The 19,610-nt window shown below is 35.9% G+C and overlaps 1 protein-coding gene across 47 annotated transcripts in view; it reads right to left on the bottom strand.

Annotated features, from left to right (window-relative positions):
* LOC127516487 (receptor-type tyrosine-protein phosphatase delta) overlaps positions 1-19,610 on the bottom strand; it is a 456,273-nt gene that overhangs the window by 367,118 nt on the left and 69,545 nt on the right. For all 47 annotated transcript variants that reach the window (XM_051901159.1, XM_051901162.1, XM_051901178.1 and 44 more), the window contains exon 3: positions 1,019-1,042. The gene's annotated coding sequence lies outside the window, so the exon portion shown is untranslated. The remainder of the gene's footprint in view (positions 1-1,018; positions 1,043-19,610) is intronic.

Below are 19,610 nucleotides of genomic sequence, written 5' to 3'. Positions count from 1 at the left end.
GTAAAGGTGGCAATATGGCCAGGTAAAATGCTTCTACATAAGCCTGAGACTATTGTGAAAATCTATCTAGATAAGTTTGGGATTACAAATTTAAGAATCTGTTTAAGATCTGCTGATCCTGACATAACATCACATGAAATACTAAGGTGAAGTACATTGTATTTAGCATTTTAAGGTAAAGATGATGACATCAGATGAATGATTCTGTTAAGCAAAGTTTCCAGCAAGAGTTTTCTGCCAGTTCCTGTTCTCTTTATTGTATGTCTAATGAGTCAGATTACTGAGATTCTCACCTTTTGTCTTTAATGGCTCTTGGAGCCCCTGTCCCATTTATTGAATAGTTATGCTGATTGGATTAGGACTTGCGACACTCTAGAGTCTGGGGCGGGTTCCTATACCTGAATACTTCATTTGCATGTTTTGTTTAAGGTCGTCAGCCAGGTGCTTTATCTCTATCCCTAAGCACTGCCTCCTAAAATGTAAATAAACTACAATGTACACTGCCTTAGTTAGACTTGGATGACTACAGCGACGCACAGCGCGTTTCTCAATAAAGAGTAACTTCTGCTTGAAAGCTATCCCAATGTCTCCTGGTCTCTGCTTCGACGAGGAAAAAGTTTCCTACATAAGCATATACACATTTATTTATTTATTTATTTATTTATTTATTTTTGTCACACTCTATATTAGGTTTCCTTAACTACTATACTTAAATCAAAAATTGTATCAAATTATTGATTTCAATTTTAGCACATAGAAGTTAAAGACACCTAATATAAATGTTTTTAATTATAGCTTAATTAAATTAATTAAAACATATATTTTTGCTATTTCACTGTTCAGAAGCAGCTTTGAGGAGCAACATTTGAAAAAGAAACATGAAAAAGAAAAAAGAAAAAAAAAATCACATTTTGCCATTGCTAAGTGGCATCCCTGTGTAGCACTCAACGGCAATTAGTGTTTAATGTTTATGTCATTCATATTCATCTGAATGAATGTAACAAAGAGCATGTCTTACCTTTCTGAAAACTCTTGGTCACATCTGCAAGCAAATAAAGAGAGGAAGAAAAAGAAAGAAATGTCAGCAAATGAGCAAGTAAACAAGGGAATATTGTGAATAATGACCACAGACTGTAAGAACACAAACCCTCCTAAACCTACAAAACCTCATTTATCTTTCTCTCTGTTTCGGCATTTGCTCAAGTTACATTAATATTTGTCAGAGACTCTGGGAGACTTTCATTGCTCTAACTATTAATTTTGAGCTCGATTTAGGTCTCATTTTGAGATGCCACAGTTCAATTCTTAAGAATGACAGCAAGAGGAAACTAGACTTAAATACAATGAGAGTGAGTGAATGTGTTTGTGTGTGTATGACAAGATATTTAATAGGTCACTCTAGACTCATTATGTAAGGAGGCCAGAGAGCAGCTTCACTGTAATGACATCCTGAGAGAAAATCCTTCACATTCATGCATTAGTTCAGGTGTCTTTAAAGGGCTATTACTGTTAGCTAAAACTATTACAAAGGCAAAATCTACCAGTAAAAAAATAAAGTCAAATCCAAGTCTATCCTGTTAAATCTGTATGTGTGTGTGTGTTTGTGTGTGTGTGAGAGAGAGAGTAATATGTATTCATTCAGGTGCTAGTGAAAAATAAATGTGAGATTTTTCTTCATGTCACTCATGTTTGAAGGTTCCACAGAGACACCGGAGCTCAAGAACAAAGATTCCATAATCAGATTATCCCTTAAAAAACACACTCAAAAGAAAAAGAAAATCCTCATTTCTCATTCTCACCTTCATGTGAAGCTCCTTTCTGAATTATTTTATCTGTGACCTCTAAACAAACACCTGCAATGAACGCCAGCACACTGCCTTAGATTTACACCAATACATGAAACAAACATAAGATCTGTATAACACAAACACACGTGCACACAAATACATCTGACTGAGCATTCATTGTAGATAATTTACTGAACCAACCAAAATTTAGAAAAACCAGACTTACTTTAAATTTACTTTACGATTGTTGATTGTCAGATTGTATGGAAAAATTCTATTTTAGTAGAGAAAAATTACATTTTGCTATAAAACTAACTTAAAAAAAAAAAAAAAAACTTATTTTATAATATTTCATGAATAAATCACCCATACAGGCAGAACAATCTAGAACGAATGATCGTGAAGAAACCCCAAAAATATACTGTTACTGATTACCAGTGAGCTCTTCTAAAAGCACTTATTAATTTATCTATTAATCTCTCTGAACTATAATCCCATTACACACATGTCCTATGAATTCATTTCTAAATAGGGATGTTAATTTTAAGGGCTGGCATTAAATCAATTTGATTTGCAGTTTAATGGGTTTAGTGAATTTTTGCAAATTCTGAAGAGTATTGTTTGATACGCAATTTAATCAAATTGAAGTAATATTGATCTGATTCAGTATTTTTTTTTTTTTTTTTAAATGCATTCACATGTGCACAGCTCATGATCCAGTGTTTTTAATGTCTCAGAGCGACTGATTAAAAATCTGAAATTTGTAATGAAAATATATAAATCTGTTTATAAACCATGTCATCAACAAAAGAGAGGTTTTCCCGCCAAAGTTAAAGCTTGATGATTTAACATTTGAAAATGAAGAAATTGAGACAGGCATAAATATTAGTAATTGTACTGTTGTAACGTAATAAACTAATAATGATAATAATTATAATAATAACAACAATCATATTATTATTATTTACTCATTTTTATTTTACATTGATTTTTATAATTTTAATGATAATAAAAGAAAACAGTAAATATAAATAATCAGCATCATTTTACTGTTGTTGTTGCTTACTAATACTGAATGGGGAAAAACAGGTCTTCTTTAGCTGATCACATGCAGTTTACAAAGTAATGCTAATGTATTATTATAAAGAGGTTTTTTTTTTTTTTTTTGCAAAATAGACTCTTGACTCTTCCATCTTTACACTTAGTTAGCAGCACAATTACCACAATCAATTTGGGATGTTTTTCAATTAATCATTCTTCTAGAATTGTACATTCATTTGAACTGTAAAGAGATTATTGAACACGCATCACTTCAGAACAATAATCTGAGTGCAGTCACGTTACGCTTAGCGCCGTTTGGATGTGAGTCTCATCTAGCGCCGATTAAGTGCACGTCTGCTGTGATTGTGTTTCAATTAGCATGTGACAGTGAGCATTCCCTCAGCGCATGTTTCACTTTAACCTGACCAGCAGACCGTTAACTAAACCAGCTGCCTTTAACCGTATAGAGCCAAGATAGCTGTTGGACCAACTCCAAACGACAATAAAAATAAGAGAGAGAGAGAGAGAGAGAGAGAGAGAGAGAGAGAGAGAGAGAGAGAGAGAGAGAGAGACTAAATAATAAAAAGAGAATTTCAGAAGTAATATTCTGCTGCTGTTCATTTGCATCATGTTTAAAATGGCGCAGAACTTCATAAACACAGTAAGAAATGGATCAAACATTAATACAGCAGAGAAGCCGAAATCCCTGAGCTTAGCATTTATATGACACATTATCCAAATGAGACTCGGTAAACATAAAGCTTATATTTCCTCTCGCACAGAACTGCTGGAAAATACATGTAAGCAAAAAGAGTCAAGTCAAACTATCAGCGTTAATAAATGAGTGTGGAGGAAAAGGCCTGCGATTCTCTTACTTCTGCTGCCCATTTCACCTGCTTATGGATCAGTGTGTGTGTTTTGTGTGTGTGTGTGTGTGTGTGTGTGTGTGTGTGTGTGTGTGTGTGTGTGTGTGTGTGTGTGTGTGTGTGTGTGTGTTTATGACCCAGCTATACTTGTGGGGATGAAATTGTAAAAAGTTGCCTCATTAAAAACAACTCAAAGAACAACTTGTCCTCAAAAGCAAAAATGGCCCAAAGAGACTCAATAATATCTTTATTCACTTGTGAAGAACCAAAGGCTGTTAGTCTGAGTTGAGGTCAGTAATTGTGTCAGTCATCACTGCCACCTCATTTAGCTATTACAGATTAACAGGACACTGAACTTTTAAAATTTAAAGTCAAAAGTCAAAATGTACCATTCTAATTTTTTATGAAATATTGCAGTGTATGATTCATCTGTGCACATCATTATGTTTTTATTCATGTTCTGCATAATTTTTAATCAAAATAACTTCCCCTCCTCTTGCAAGGACATCTCTTCTCTTCTCTGATGGCGTGAGGGCAGGACAACCTGTCACCACCAATAGCAAACCACAACAATCCAACCATCCAATCAATTCCCCATGGACCAGCCACGGCTCGTCTGTAAGAACAGATGGGCAGAGGCCCACCAAAACATTCATCGAAAACAAAGACATCTATATAAACTGAATCAATAATAAATTGTACTGTAACACCGTTACAGACACAATGCTATAAGATTCCAGCGACAAGCAATTTGTCTGTCCACACCAGATGCGACACGACTATGAGACGTGACAGTCAGAAGAGCGTGTGGGTGGAATCTCACTCACAATGAAATGGATAAGTACATAATCAAAATGTGTGTGTGTGTGTCCGTGTGTGCACGTTTTTGTGATTTATGAAGACACAAATTTGTATGACATGGGTATTACATTGGTATTACGACGTAAACATGAAATATGAGGACATTTCATGAGTCCTCATATTTAAAATAGCTTTAAAAACATACTAAACAATGTTTTATTAAAAATGTAAAAATGCAGTATGCTTTCTGTGATGGGTAGGTTTAGGAGTAGGGGTAGTGTAGGGGGATAGAATATACAGTTTAAAAACCATTATGCCTATGGAATGTCCTCACTAAGATAGCAAAACAAACCTGTGTAAACCCAATATATATGTTTCACATTCTTTCTGGGAAAAGAAAGCATCTCTACAACTTCTGAAAGTGAACAGCAGTGTTTTAGCATTACATAAAAAGTAATGTCACAAATCTGACAAAGTTATTTTAGCATCAATGTAAACAAACAAAAAAATGCAATGCCAATATTTAAATAACCAACACTCTTAGCTCAACTTGGAAATATGTAGTTATTTTAACCTAAAACTTAACATCAAGAACATACAGGTAAACAAAAACACACAATTTTAATTTATCTTTGTTATTAAAAATAAGAACTACAAAGAATAGGACAAATACAATAAAACATAGATACAAATGAAATAAACAGTGCTATAAGTTTTTCAGGTAGGACTACATTAGACCTATTTAACAGTAGCATTCAAGTAAGAAACAAGACAGAAACAGATTAATCAAATGTAAAACTAAAACAGTCTTCACATGAATTAAATACACATTTATTCATAATAAAGCTAAAAAAAAAAAAAAATCAGTCAAGAGCAGTGAGTAATTTTCTCTTTTTCTTTTGTTGTTTAACAGATAGCAGCAGGTTTACTGTATTTGCATTACTGTATTATTATTAATTTTCCAATGTAAATCTGTGGTGAAAAATGGAACTGCAGCGCAATCTAATTGAGAGCCACTGGGCAGATTTCAGATTACCCCACTTATTTTCACGTTTCCTTAGGTAAACACCGTTCCAGACTAAGACGATATCAATCCCCTTCAGCTATGTGTATATTAGTCTGCAGGTTAATAACAAGTTGGCATTTCTGTTCTTCATATCAAATGAATGAAAGTTTAAACTAATGTCTAAACTTTGAAAAACTAATGAAAGTTTAATGCTAATGTGAATAGCCTTTATACATTTCTGTTGTGTTTGTTTTATGTTTGTTCTGAGAATAGAAATGACTTTCTTTTCCTCACCATAATTCTTCCACAACTTGTAACATTCTAAAACAACATTCGGAGGCAAAAATACTACATTAAGGCAATACTAAGATAGCATACTATGCATGTGTATCAATCAACATTAGAGCACAATTCTCAGGATGAATAACGCAAGGACGTTAGACCTCTGCCAAAAGTGTTCTGTATGTGTTCAGCGATTAGAATATAAAGCTTACAAATATGTATGTTTATTATAAACTAGCGCTAAGACCCAGAATCTGCCCTACCTAAATTTCCGTTTAGGAGCTGTACTGCCATGGACAAAATCAAGTCCAGCATTTGTTCTTGTTCCTGAATGTGTCTTTGTCCCTCAGTTTCTGTTCAATCCTGCTATCTTGCAATGTTTCTGACATCACATTTGAGAGTATGACATTATAAGTATTGAAAGTAACATATTATGAGGGGGAAAAAAAAAGTTTTTTGCAGATCAAATACATATATATTGACTACACACAATATTTGCTAATAAAGGTCTTTGTTTAGACATTTTTGCACATTCAAACTCATTCAAAAGATCATAATGTGACTGTTGACACTAAACATGTTTTGAAAGAGAAATTATCATTATTATTAATAACAATAATAATCTCACACATTATTATTATTATTATTATTATTATTATTATTATTATTATTATTATTATTTGACGTGTGATTACAAAGCAAACTAAAACCAGAAGTACCAGAAATTATTTCTATTAAAAATATACATGTAAATGCAATGCAGCGCTTTACAATGTTAAGTTTAGGTTTAGTAGTGAAGTGATAAATAATTATTGATATTTTGTAAGTTTCTAAGCACAGCTTAAGATTAGAGGTGATAGAACTGAGCAGTAAAACATTCATATTTATTGATCACTAAACCTTACATTGGAGGGTTTCTCCTGTGGTGCTTCCCAAATGTCTATGATAGTTATGGTCTGATATTTTGGGCCTGAGGTAAATACATAAATAAACAAGTGTGTATGTATGTATGTATGTTACTGAATTTGAATATTGTCTTTGTCGCAATCAGCTATATAAACATATGTGTGTGTTTATGCAAACGCTTGATTTCACACTACACTGTAATGTAGAACAATACTGTAACTCCATCTTGTTTTGTGGAAGACTAAGTATTTATTTATCTTCGTGATAATATATTACGTCTGCTAATGTGACACAATATGGAGACAGTGATTTCTGTTTGGAAGTGTGAAACTAAGCAGCTCCTTTAAACAGCTCGATTAATAATTGATCACGTCTAATAAATGACTGGACAGTCTGGAGCCGCTGGAGAAATTCACTCCAGTGTTGTGCGTGTGTGTGTGTGTGTGTGTGTGTGTGTGTGTGTGTGTGTGTGTGTGCATGTGTCTTGTATTCTCTACATTATGGGGACCAAATGTCCCCACAAGTACAGTAATACCAGTAAATTTTGTTCTTATGGGGTAACTTATAAATCATACTAAGTTATTATTTATTACACATGTTGGGTTTCCATGTTTTATGGTGACTTTCCACAGACATAATGAGGTTTATACTGTACAAACTGTATATTCTATCACCTAACCCTACCCCTAAACACAACCCTCTCAAAAAACTTTTTTTTCCCCCCCATTTTCAAAAAACATCATTTATGTAGTATGATTTATAAGCTGTTTTCCTCAGGGGACCAAAAACATCCCCATAAGGTCAAAAATTTCTGGTACTACTATCCTTTTGGGGACATTTGGTCCCCACAACGTAGGGTTTACCAGGACTACACACACACACTTTGCTGCAGATGTAATGAGTTCTTTGGCTGGAAACGTCTAACAGAAGTGAGAGCTTAATATGGTAAGCAAATAAAGATGAGAAATGAAATAAAAAATAAAAATGGCAAAGCAGAAATCAGCACCGACGGTGAGAATCTTTTCATCCATAGATGTGGTTTAAATGGCACAAGTGTGTGTGTGTGTGTGTGTGTGTGTACTAATACATCAAAATTCTCTTTTAGCGTTGTTAGCTACAGCAGAATATTAATCATGTCTGGCATTTTTTCTGTTTAATTAACATCAGTCATTTTTTTTTGGTCAACAAAATTTTCAGCTACTGGTCTCAAACAGCTGACATCCATCAAACCAAACACACACACACACACACACACACACACACACACACACACACGCACATGCACACGCACACACACAATTTTATATCAGGTTAATTATATTTTCTATCACCTAACCCAACCCCTACTCCTAAACCTACCCATCACAGAAACGTGCAAAACACTAGATTTAAGTAAAAACTTCTTTTGTTTTATTTATAAGCCTTTTTAAATAGTAAGGACCAGTCAAATGTCCTCACTAGTGGGTTGTGAAAGTATTTCACAATATAAGTGAGGACATTTGGTCCTCGCAAGTATAGTCAAAACGCACACACACACACACACACACACACACACACAATAAACACAATTTTTAATATGAAAACTATTTATATTCATGACTACTTTTTTACTTTGAGTTTTGCACGTGTTACATTAAAACATGCAAAATATCACTGCAGATTTACACTAATATGCGCAATATACTCTACATACAAGTGTAAATCTGAATAAATACTGCAGTTTTACAGTGTATAACAACATAGGAGTGAAGATACAGCTGACGGTCTGAAAGATGGAATCTCACTGGAGCAGAGCAGATCTGAGGTCAGAGCACTTCTTTTCTTTTCTTGGTAACACTTTACAACAAGGTTTCCTTTTTAACATTAGTTAACTACATTAGTTAACAATAACTAACAATGAGCAGTATATTCTTACAACATTTATTAACCTTCGTTAATGTTAGTTAATAAAAATTTATTAGTTAATAATTAATGTTAATTTTAACATTCACTAAAATTAATAAATGCTTTAAAAGTATTTTTTTCATTATTAGTTCATGTTAACATGACACGCGATCCAAATTCGATACGCTGATTCATTATGCTCCGAAGCTTCCTGAAGCAGTGTTTTAAAATCAGCCATCACTATATAAGTCCTTATTTTGTTTTTGTTTTTTGGCACAACAAAAATATTCTCGTCGCTTTATAATATTAGTATTGAACCACTGTACTCACATGAACTGATTTAAATGTGTTTTTAGTACATTAATGGATCTTGAGAGAGGAAATGTCATTGCTGGCTATGAAGGCCTCAGTGAGCCATCGGATTTCAACAAAAATATCTTAATTTGTGTTCCGAAGATTAACGAAGGTCTTACGGGTGTGGAACAGCATGAGGGTGAGTAATTAATGACAGAATTTTCATTTTTGGATGAACTAACCCTTTAAATTGTTTTAAATCTACTTTTAAGCACAGACTTAAGTTTGGTCTCCTTATAAAGGGGACACTTGGTAGATTATTTTAGTAGTGAAAGAAAAAATATGAAAGTGAAAAAAAAAAAAATAGTTACTGAAGTTTTAGTTTGGGAAAATGTAAGAATATGATTTCTTATAATTTATATAAAATATAGAAATGTATAAAATAAAGAAAATCAAAGCCAAAATCTTAAATCTAATCAAGTTGTGTTTCAAATTTTAGGATGATATCTCAAAAATTGAGCCTTCAGTAAGATTTTGTTTGGGCGCAGTACCAAACTTCTCCACTAGATAACATCCAGACTCCATTGGTGACCACATAAGGGCTCTTCCATTTCCATATAGACTATGGTTTGAGTGACCTGAACCATTTATTTCCATAATGTTCATACAATTTATGAAACTGACATCCTATTCATAAGTAGTATGGGCAGAACGGCAGTATTTGGTTTGAATTCAACCCTTAACAAACACATAAAAGACATGCAAAATGAACAAGCTTTTTCATTTTCATTGCTATTTCAAAATAAATGTCTGAACATGCCTTGTGAGTCTGAAAATATTGTTGTTGCAAATTAATAAATTACTTTTCCTCTGTCATTTGTCTTGAAAATCAGAAAATATGAAAACTACAATTTGTAAGCTTTCAAATGATTTATAGTTTGTCAATATTATTTTAGGTTTAGACTAAGATATTATTGTTTTAAGTTTATAATGGCAAACGTCCCGCAGGCAGGACGGTGACAGTTAAGGGGTTACGACAATATTGATTCTTAACCTCAGAAGCCCAAACTAATATTACATAAGCTGTTTTATTTTACATCCATTATATATTAAGGTATATTAGGAAAGCCTAAAAACAGTTTACATTCCTGGTTTGTGTTATTTTGTTATTTTCTAGTGGTAAACATTAAAAAGCCAAAAATTTCTAATTTATCTCAGTACAAACAAACAAGTAACAAACAAATGACCATAACAACAACAAAAAAAATATTTCTTTCTTTTTTTCACTTTGACAAAAGGAAAATGTCTATGACAAAGTTTGCCAGGTTCATATATTGTTTGAATGAATGAATGCATTAATGCTCATTTGCACAAAATGGTAAAGTTGATAATACTGTATCTTCAAACAGTTTTGAAATCTGTTAGCATGCATGTTGTAGTTCAGTACGGCAGTGTCTGCGAGCGTTGTAGTGTGCGCTTGGCCAGAATATGTGGACCAGACCTTATGACAATAGTCAAAGTTTCTGACGAGACTCTGACCGACATACAATTCCTCTAACAGTCAAACACCAATCAGCAGATGAACTCAAAAAACAACTCAAAACAGCCAGAGGAAAGTTGCAAACTGATGTGGGAAAGCGGCTAACAAGGGCCTGAAAGATGTACATACACACACGCGCGCACGCATAGCTCTGTGCTGGAGAACTTGACATTGTGCGAGCAGGAAGCAGCTGTCAGAATCTCTGAAACTGACTCAAATGAAATACAGCGATACACACCTGACAGGTAAAAATAACACACTTCTGAAAGACTCGTCGTATTCATCAGTGCTGGCTTTCGTCTGAGCGGCGGATCTGATCTTCTCTGCTGTCAGAATGAAGATACGCCTGTGATCCTGCACTGACTCACAATCCTGCCTGTTTCCACACAACGCTCGTTCGTCACCACCAAAAGGAATTTAACGACCAAAATGGCTTAATTACACAAGACGAGAATCAGGTGGAGATATGTGCTTAAGGAACATGAGCTGTTGAGATGATGTCATGACAAAGCTAGTATCTAGATTGGTAAATTGTCTGAAGGACCTGTGAGTGTTGTGGCTATGTGGTTGCTAGGGTGTTCTGGATTGTCGCTAGTGCATTATTATGCAACACCCTAGCAAGTACATATGTGTTGAAAAACGCGTGTAGGGGAGACTGGGGAGTGTTGTAACTTGGGGGCTGTGTCTGAAATCGCATACTCTCTTGAGTAGGTACTTATTTTGAATAAGTAATTACTTCACGACTGCTAAAAAAAGTATGTTCTATATAGTATGAATGTGTATAGTATGAATGTAATCTGGACATTCGCCATGATGCCCTTATCATGTGACCTACCAGCGTCAGTTACATCGCTTCACTGCCATTCACAAATCCTCTCCAGTGGCCTCATGGGATAGTAAAGTGTCCATCGCATGTACACTTCAGAATCTCGCCGGTGGAAGAAGTAGGTCATCCGGGTACTTTTTGCCTACTCTTTTATGAGTACTGTGAATTTGGACATACTGCTATTGTCACATGCTGTTTTTCACCTACTATATAGTAGAGAAGTATGTGATTTCGGATGCAGCCGGGGTCAACTGGACACTGTCAGTTTGACATGTCAGAAAAGAGCTTTGCTGATGTAATCAATATCATACATTCCCATCACCTTTTTGAGCTCACGGGAAAAGTGACGTGTGTCTGTGAGCAACATTGTAGATTTTATGACCAAAAAACTGATTTTCAGGAAAGAAAGTATTTATTTATTTTTTAATGAAGATTATTTTTGCCTAGCAATCATTGTTTTGTAGATAAAATTCTTTGACTTACATAACCTAAGTAGTTGTTTCTTTAATTTAATTTGATGTTTTGCATTCATGCTAACTTCAAACCCACATGCTAAAACAGTTAGCTATGTTGCTGCTGTTTAGTTGGAACAGTTCATTAAAAATGTTACAATCAACCCCTTATGATGATTCCAATGAGTCACATGAGTTTTGTGCTGCGCATCAAGAGATCTATGTGATAAATGTGTTTCTATCATAGTTTATGCACTTGTCTTCTTATCGGATAAAAACATTATCCGCCTCAACTGAGCAAATACTGTATGCTTTTTTGTTGTTGTTGTTGTTGTTGTTGTTGTTTGTTTGTTTTTTGTGTAAATTTTTACACATCTTGGCATTTCCATCCAGCGTTTTTAATGTGATATCTCAAAATTTGCATAAAAAAGGTGGATGGCAAGGCAACATAGCTAGTGACTAAATGTGACAGGAATACAATACACACATAAACACATGGTTTTTGTTTTTGTGCCAAAGTCCTAAAAGAAATACAATATAATTTTTGTCACTTTTAATTGTTCACTTTATTCAAAACTGATTATTCTTTGTTCTTCAATGAAGTTATTGAATAAATTAGATAGTGTCGATCTTATTTCCACAAATTACCTCTAATATTACATTTATCCCCAGCTAGCGTTACGCCAAGTTCACACATATTCCATTTGCAGTGCGTATGCAATGCATATGCAGTACGTATGCGGTGCAGAAGCAGCACAGGCTCATTGTGCTTTCACATATGACGAGTTTGCAGTGCAAAACTGATCCGTGGCTGTATACCACAAACACAACATGTATTCATTATTTTTGTTTCAGATTCAGCAGTTGTTACTGAAAATGTTTTGTCAGCATTGCAATTCTCACTGTACATGGTACAGTTAAACAATCTTTTATAGATGTATTCATATGCAATACATATGCAATTCTTTACTTCTATATAGATTTATATATTCATTTGCTCAAGCAAGTGGCAAAACATTTAAACATATATTAAAATCACAAACATTTTAAATTAAAACTCTCATGCCTTTTCTTTAGTATTTACTGTAAACCTTTATACAAGAAATTCTGCGGGTCATAAAGAACTTTGTTTTTCCACCTCCACAAAGAGACAAGCACCGTCTATTATGTCACCTTGTTTATCTAAATGTGAGGTAAGGTGTGATTTCCCTTGCTTTAAGCTGGGGAAAAAAAAACGTGTTGACTGTGAAACACAGTAGACTTTAAATTATAGTGGAATTACTAAATTTTCGTGTCAATCCATGTTTATTTTTATGCTAACAATGTGCTGTCACTTTAATTCAGAGCATGCAGCACAGCAAAAATAGACTCTGTGCATAAACGATCGCTGCACTGCTGCATACGCACTGCTCCTGGAACACACTACCGAACCACATCCACGTGCAGTGTGAACGCTCTAACCCAGGGGTGTCAAACTCAGGTTGAGGACCAGATTGGAAAAAAATAACCATGTGTGGGCCGAATTAATAATAATATTAACAAAAAACCTTAGTGCGCTGATAGTTGCATTAATATTAACCATTAAACAACTAATTAATTTGCAAGAAAACTAGTACACTGCTCCTTAAAACTGCATTTGTTTTTACAGCAAAAAAACTGTTCACTTCAGAGATACATTCATATCAACCCTAATTTAATATTTATATTATTCTTCCTATTTTTTGCGAACAGTGAGCTTGTGCATGGTACAGTATTTTCTCTTCTGGAACATCTGTTCTCTTCTTGTGTTAATGTGTTAATGTGCTTTTCACAGACATCGTAAATATTTCCACACAAATGAAATTTTGGGAAATTATTACAAAGCACTTTGTTTGCAAGCCCGGAATAAAGATTGACCAAAATAAAACTAAAAAAACATTTGGATTTATGACCAGTGGACTAGTGCATCTCTATTTTTTTTATTATAGTTCAAATCATCCCGCGGGCCGGATTGGACCTCCTTTGTGGGCCGTATTCGGCCCGTGGGCTGTATGTTTGACACCCCTGCTCTAACCTGTAAGGATGGGCACGTACACGCACTACAACTTGGTGTTACAACTCACCCCAGCACAACTCACCCCAGAACTCTTTGTATTTGACATTAAGGGTTGGTTCACCCAAAAATGAAAACCTCTTGGATTTCATCAAAAATATCATAATTTGTGTTCCGAAGATGAACGAAGGTCTTACAGGTTTGGAATAACATGAGAGTGAGTACTTAATGACAGAAATTTCATTTTTAACTTGCATATCTGTGATTGTGTAGTACACGTCCAAGTGAGTTTATTTGTAGTAGACAAATGTGGCTACTGTGTATCAAAGTTTGAGAGAACTAGCACAAACAACCACCTAGTTACTGATGCTCAAACAAAAAGTGTTACTTCCATCCCCGATCTTACCCTAATGAAAAGTGGTGTTTTCAGCTTTTAACACCATGCTAAGCAGTTTCTATGGTGCTTGGAGTGGGTGCCAGGGCATTGCTATGAAGCTGTTTATGTGTTTAAAGTGTTGCTGTGCGGTTGCTAGGTTATTCTGGATGATTACTAGGGTGTTTCTGTGCAAGATTTTCTATTTTGCATAGGGTTAGAGTTAATAGTAATTAATAAAAGGTGCACTTAAAGAGAGTACACTTTGATGACTATGTTTCTTAACACACTTAAATATACTTTTAAAAAGTGTACTTTGTAATATTTTCAAATTAAAAGTTTTAAAGTACACTTTTAAATCATTATGTTATCATAATATTTTGTTGTGCTTTAAAGAAGTACACTTATTTTGATGTGTTGACTAACATACTAAAGCACATGTAAAGTACATGATTATATTTTAACTGTAGTGTTATTCAACATTATGTTTAAAGTTTATTTCGAGTACTCTTCATCTCTCCACTCTCCAGCTGAACAAGTACAAATGAGTTTTAGGAGAGCAGATAGCTGCAAATATCGACTGCAGCATCTCTGAAGATGTTCACATTGAGACAGGCAGACTGTCTGCCCCTCTGCCAACACTAGTTTGTCTCTTTTCAGAAGCGTTCTCTCTCTGCCGATCTGTGTCATTCCTCTCTCACTGCAAGTAATGCCAGGAACACTGGACACCAGGAACGATTTCCCACCCCACTCCCCCAGCTTATGAGCTTGTGGTCCGTGCTCTCCCCTGCAGTGATCGCTTTAGGAGCTCATTAGTGAGTGATGAGAGGAGGAATGCCTGACTGTAAGTGGCTTACTAGACATTGAGGAGAACAGGAGACACATTCCACTGTAGAGAGAGCTGATTTGATTATCCTTCATTATCTGACAACCTATCAGGAAGGAGGACAACCTGATACACTCAAATCTACACCGGACAACAACTCAATCTGTTCTACATTAGTGATGGTAGGAAGACTCTCAGCAACTCTATCATCTATCACGTAAGGTTGACCAGGGAGTTTACCTCACTGCAACTGTCCTCCCGCATTTATTAGGGCTAGCATGACAACCTCGCTACAACTCTACACAGCCATCTATGACAGCACCGTAACAAGCTCACTGCACCTCTAGTCCCACCTTTTTCTCAGTCACCATGGCAATCTCACTGTAACTGTACACTCTCTGCTACCAGTCACCATGACAACCTCACTGCAACTCTACCCTCCACTATTTTAATTACCACGACAGCCTGCAACTCTACACAACCATCTATCACAGCACTGACAACCTCACTGCAACCCTACTCTCACTATTTCAGTTACCATGTCAACCTAACTGCAACTCTACTCTCACTATTTCAGTTACCATGTCAACGTAACTGCAACTCTCCTCTTTATCAGAATACCGTAACAACCTCACTGCAACTCTACACAACCATCTATTAGTCACCATGACAACATTGATGCAACTCTTCCCCATTACAATCACCATGGCAACCTCACTGCAACTCTACACAACCATCTATGACAGAACTGTAACAACCTCACTGCACCTCTAATCCCCCTTTTTCTTAGTCACCATGACAATCTCACTGTAACTGTACTCTCTCCTCTACCAGTCACCACGACAACCTCACTACAACTCCACACAACCATCTGACATTCATCATGACAACCTCATTGCAACAGTTACCATGACAATCCCACTGAAACTCTTCTATAGGTCACCATGACAACCTCACTCCAACTCTACACAACCATCTATGACATTCATCATGACAACCTCATTGCAACCCGTCTGTCCTCTATTTCAGTTACCATGACAATCCCACTGAAACGCTTCTATAAGTCACCATGACAACCTCACTACAACTCTACACAACCATCTATGGCAGCACTGCAACAACCTCACTGCACCTCTAGCCCTCCCTTTTTACTGTAACTGTACTCTCTCCTCTACCAGTCACTATGAAAACCTCACTGCAACTCTACACAACCATCTATGACATTCATCATGACAACCTCATTGCAACAGTTACCATGAAAATCCCACCGAAACGCTTCTATGGGTCACCATGACAACCTCACTGCAACTCTACACAACCACCTATGACAGCACTGTAACAACCTCATTGCATCTCTAGCCCTCCCTTTTCACTGTAACTGTACTCTCTCCTCTACCAGTCACCAAGACAACCTTACTGCAACTCTACACAACCATCTATGACATTCATCATGACAACCTCATTGCAACAGTTGCCATGACAATCCCACAGAAACACGTCTATAAGTCACCATGACAAGCTTACTAAAACTCTACACAACCATCAATGACAGCACTAACCTTACTGCACCTCTAGCCCTCCCTTTTCACTGTAACTGTACTCTCTCCTCTACTAGTCACCATGACAACCTCACTGCAACTCTACACAACCATCTATGACATTCATCATGACAACCTCATTGCAACAGTTGCCATGACAATCCCACAGAAACACGTCTATAAGTCACCATGACAACCTTACTACAACTCTACACAACCATCTATGACAGCACTAACAACCTTACTGCACCTCTAGCCCTCCCTTTTCACTGTAACTGTACTCTCTCCTCTACTAGTCACCATGACAACCTCATTGCAACAGTTACCATGACAATCCCACTGAAACTCTTCTATAGGTCACCATGACAACCTCACTACAACTCTACACAACCATCTACAGCATCACTGTAACAACCTCACTGCAACTCAACCTCTTTTTCAGTCACCATGACAGCCTCACTGTAACTGTACTTTCCCCTCTACCAGTAACCATGACAACTTCACTGCAACTCTAATTTCCCCTTCTACTACAGTCACTATGACAACCTCATGCTCTCCTCCAACCTAGAAACCATGAGGACACTGTCACCTACAAAACCTGTAGCTATAACTGTACTGCCCCCTAACCCAGTAACCATGACAACCCTGTCAATGTAGCTGTATATTTCCCTTGACTTAGTGGACAAACACTGTGACATTTCCACAATATTAAATGATGTCTACTCACGTCCTTTAAACTTTAATTGGAATATGCAAGTCTGTCTTTTTCTCTCTCTTGTTAGAAAGACACTTCTACAGGGAAAATGTTAAACTTTCACATGTGATTGGCAGTAGTGGACCCTCACAGCAGTAGTGCATGTGTGTGTGAGAGAGATAGTGTAGTGTAATGCATAGTCGTCTGTCTTTGTTTACAAGCAGAATTTGTGAGCAATCTCCGGCTTCACAGTATGATCCATGCTTACACACACACAAAGACAGAGAGAACAGACGGCCCAGGTTGTTATGTAGGAACAGAAAATATCCTGCATTCTGTGTATGTTTAGTATGTAAAAATGACATTTTTCTACATGGAAATGAGACAATAAATGATCATTTTTCCTGATTAGACTTAACAAAGCATGTTTGATGTTGATATATAGCCATTTTAGGATTCAATAGTAGATCAATGATTCCTAATTATTGACTGATTTTTGGTGACAAAAAAAAAAAAAAAAAAAAAACATCCCTTATTTTCTGGGAGAACATTTTTTATTTGACCGATTTGACTGATGACTGATTTTTCGTTTCTATTTTACACAAGAAATCTCTTTAAACAAACTTTGTTTATAGTTTTACACTATGATTATAATCTACATCTTGCTGTATCTATACATATCCAAACCCAACTATAAATGCTGAAAAATCTCCCACATGCCTCCCTGCCAGCTGTTGCCATGGAAACGGCCCCATTGGTTGGCACTGTGAGCTCATTGGAGTGCCAAAAAGCAAACATCCCATAGTTAACACAGGAGACAGTGAGATCACATGGTACAGTACGTGTAAATTATATTATTAGTGTGAAGAAGTAAGCGAATTAAATAATCAATGTTTACATTTACTTGCAGGCATATAACACACCTCTAAAAGAGTCACCTTGATTAGAATAAATGAATATTTAAACAAACAGCTCTCATCTGTGCATACAAGAGTGATATCCTCTAAATCCACCGAATACTCTCACAGCTGTGTTTAGACTGTCACTGATGTGTTCATATTCATTCTCCGTTTGTATAAGTTCTCAGCAATATATTAACATTGTATTAGTGCTGCGTATGGCATGCTGATTTTTATCCTTTTTGACCTCATTTTTTAACCAAAAATGTATAAATTAATAAATAAATAAGAACCAATGATCATGTGACTCTTTGCACTCTTTGTAACTCCCATTAAAGCTTAAAGGGATAGTTCCCCCAAAAATGAAAATTTGCTGTTAATTTACTCACCCTCGGGCCATCTAAGATGTAGGTGACTTTTTCTTCAGTAGAACAGTAAAGAAGATTTTTAGCTGAAACCGTGGTGCTCGGTGATTCATATAATGGAAATCAATGGGTGCCATCACTTTGAATTTTGAAGAAAACATAGGCAGACAAAACAAAATTAATACCCTCGGCTCCTGACGATACAATGAGGTCTTAAAAAGTGAAATGATTGGTCTTGCAAGAAACTGAACATTATTTACATAATTTTCACCGCTAATCCACAGCCTAAATTAGGGTGAGTAAATTAACAGCAAATTTCCATTTTTGGGTGAACTGTCCCTTTAAGATGGAGGTCAAATAATGTTCTCTTGCAGATGTCTATCTTTACCTACGTGTCATCATATTAAAACAATCATATGAATTTTCAAGACCCCTAGTAGACTAAAATTAATTTTGAGCAGAAACCACTGTAGTAATGATACAGTTCATTGAGTGAGTCAGATGTTGATTCAGTAACTACTCTGAGTTCATTCAATGAAGGACTGATTCAACTTGTGAGCTGAAAAAAAACTAGCTCATAAGAGCAATTTGTGAACCACTCTGGATGTGCTGTACATGTTTTTGCGTGCAAAGATTTATTTATTTTATTATTTATTTTATCTCGTCATATCATTTCAGACTCCAGGCTCACAACTCTTGGTTGAAATCTAATATCCTTTGCCATGCCGCCACAGATTTGCTTCACCACTGCACAAACAATAAATAACACAATACTATCTTATGAAAACATAGAAATGCAGAAATATTTGCGTGAGGGATAGAAAAAATAATAATAATTTGATCGGTATAAAAACAGAATAGAAGTGGAAAGTTCCAGCATTATAGAAAAACAGAGTTTGTGCTTAGAACAGAAAAGACCAGAGCGAAGCATAAGAAATCTCAGTGGCTCAGAGTGAATCTCACACTAATGCCATTTATTATAACAGAATTATATGTCTGTAAGTGTGTGTGTGTGTGTGTGTGCGTGTGTGTGTGTGTGTGTGTGTGCGTATGTGTGTGTGTGTGTGTGTTATAAATCAGTGGGATGTGATGAATGTTCCTGTCATCTGTGTGTGAGCTTCAGCTGTTCTAGTCGCTGACTTTCATAAATGCGTCTGCTCCTTCAGAACGCAGAGCTGCAGCTCAATTAGCGCATCTC

Source organism: Ctenopharyngodon idella, chromosome 7 (genome assembly GCF_019924925.1).
Source record: "Ctenopharyngodon idella isolate HZGC_01 chromosome 7, HZGC01, whole genome shotgun sequence".
Lineage (NCBI taxonomy): Eukaryota > Metazoa > Chordata > Actinopteri > Cypriniformes > Xenocyprididae > Ctenopharyngodon > Ctenopharyngodon idella.
This window is presented reverse-complemented; position numbering and strand designations above follow the sequence as displayed.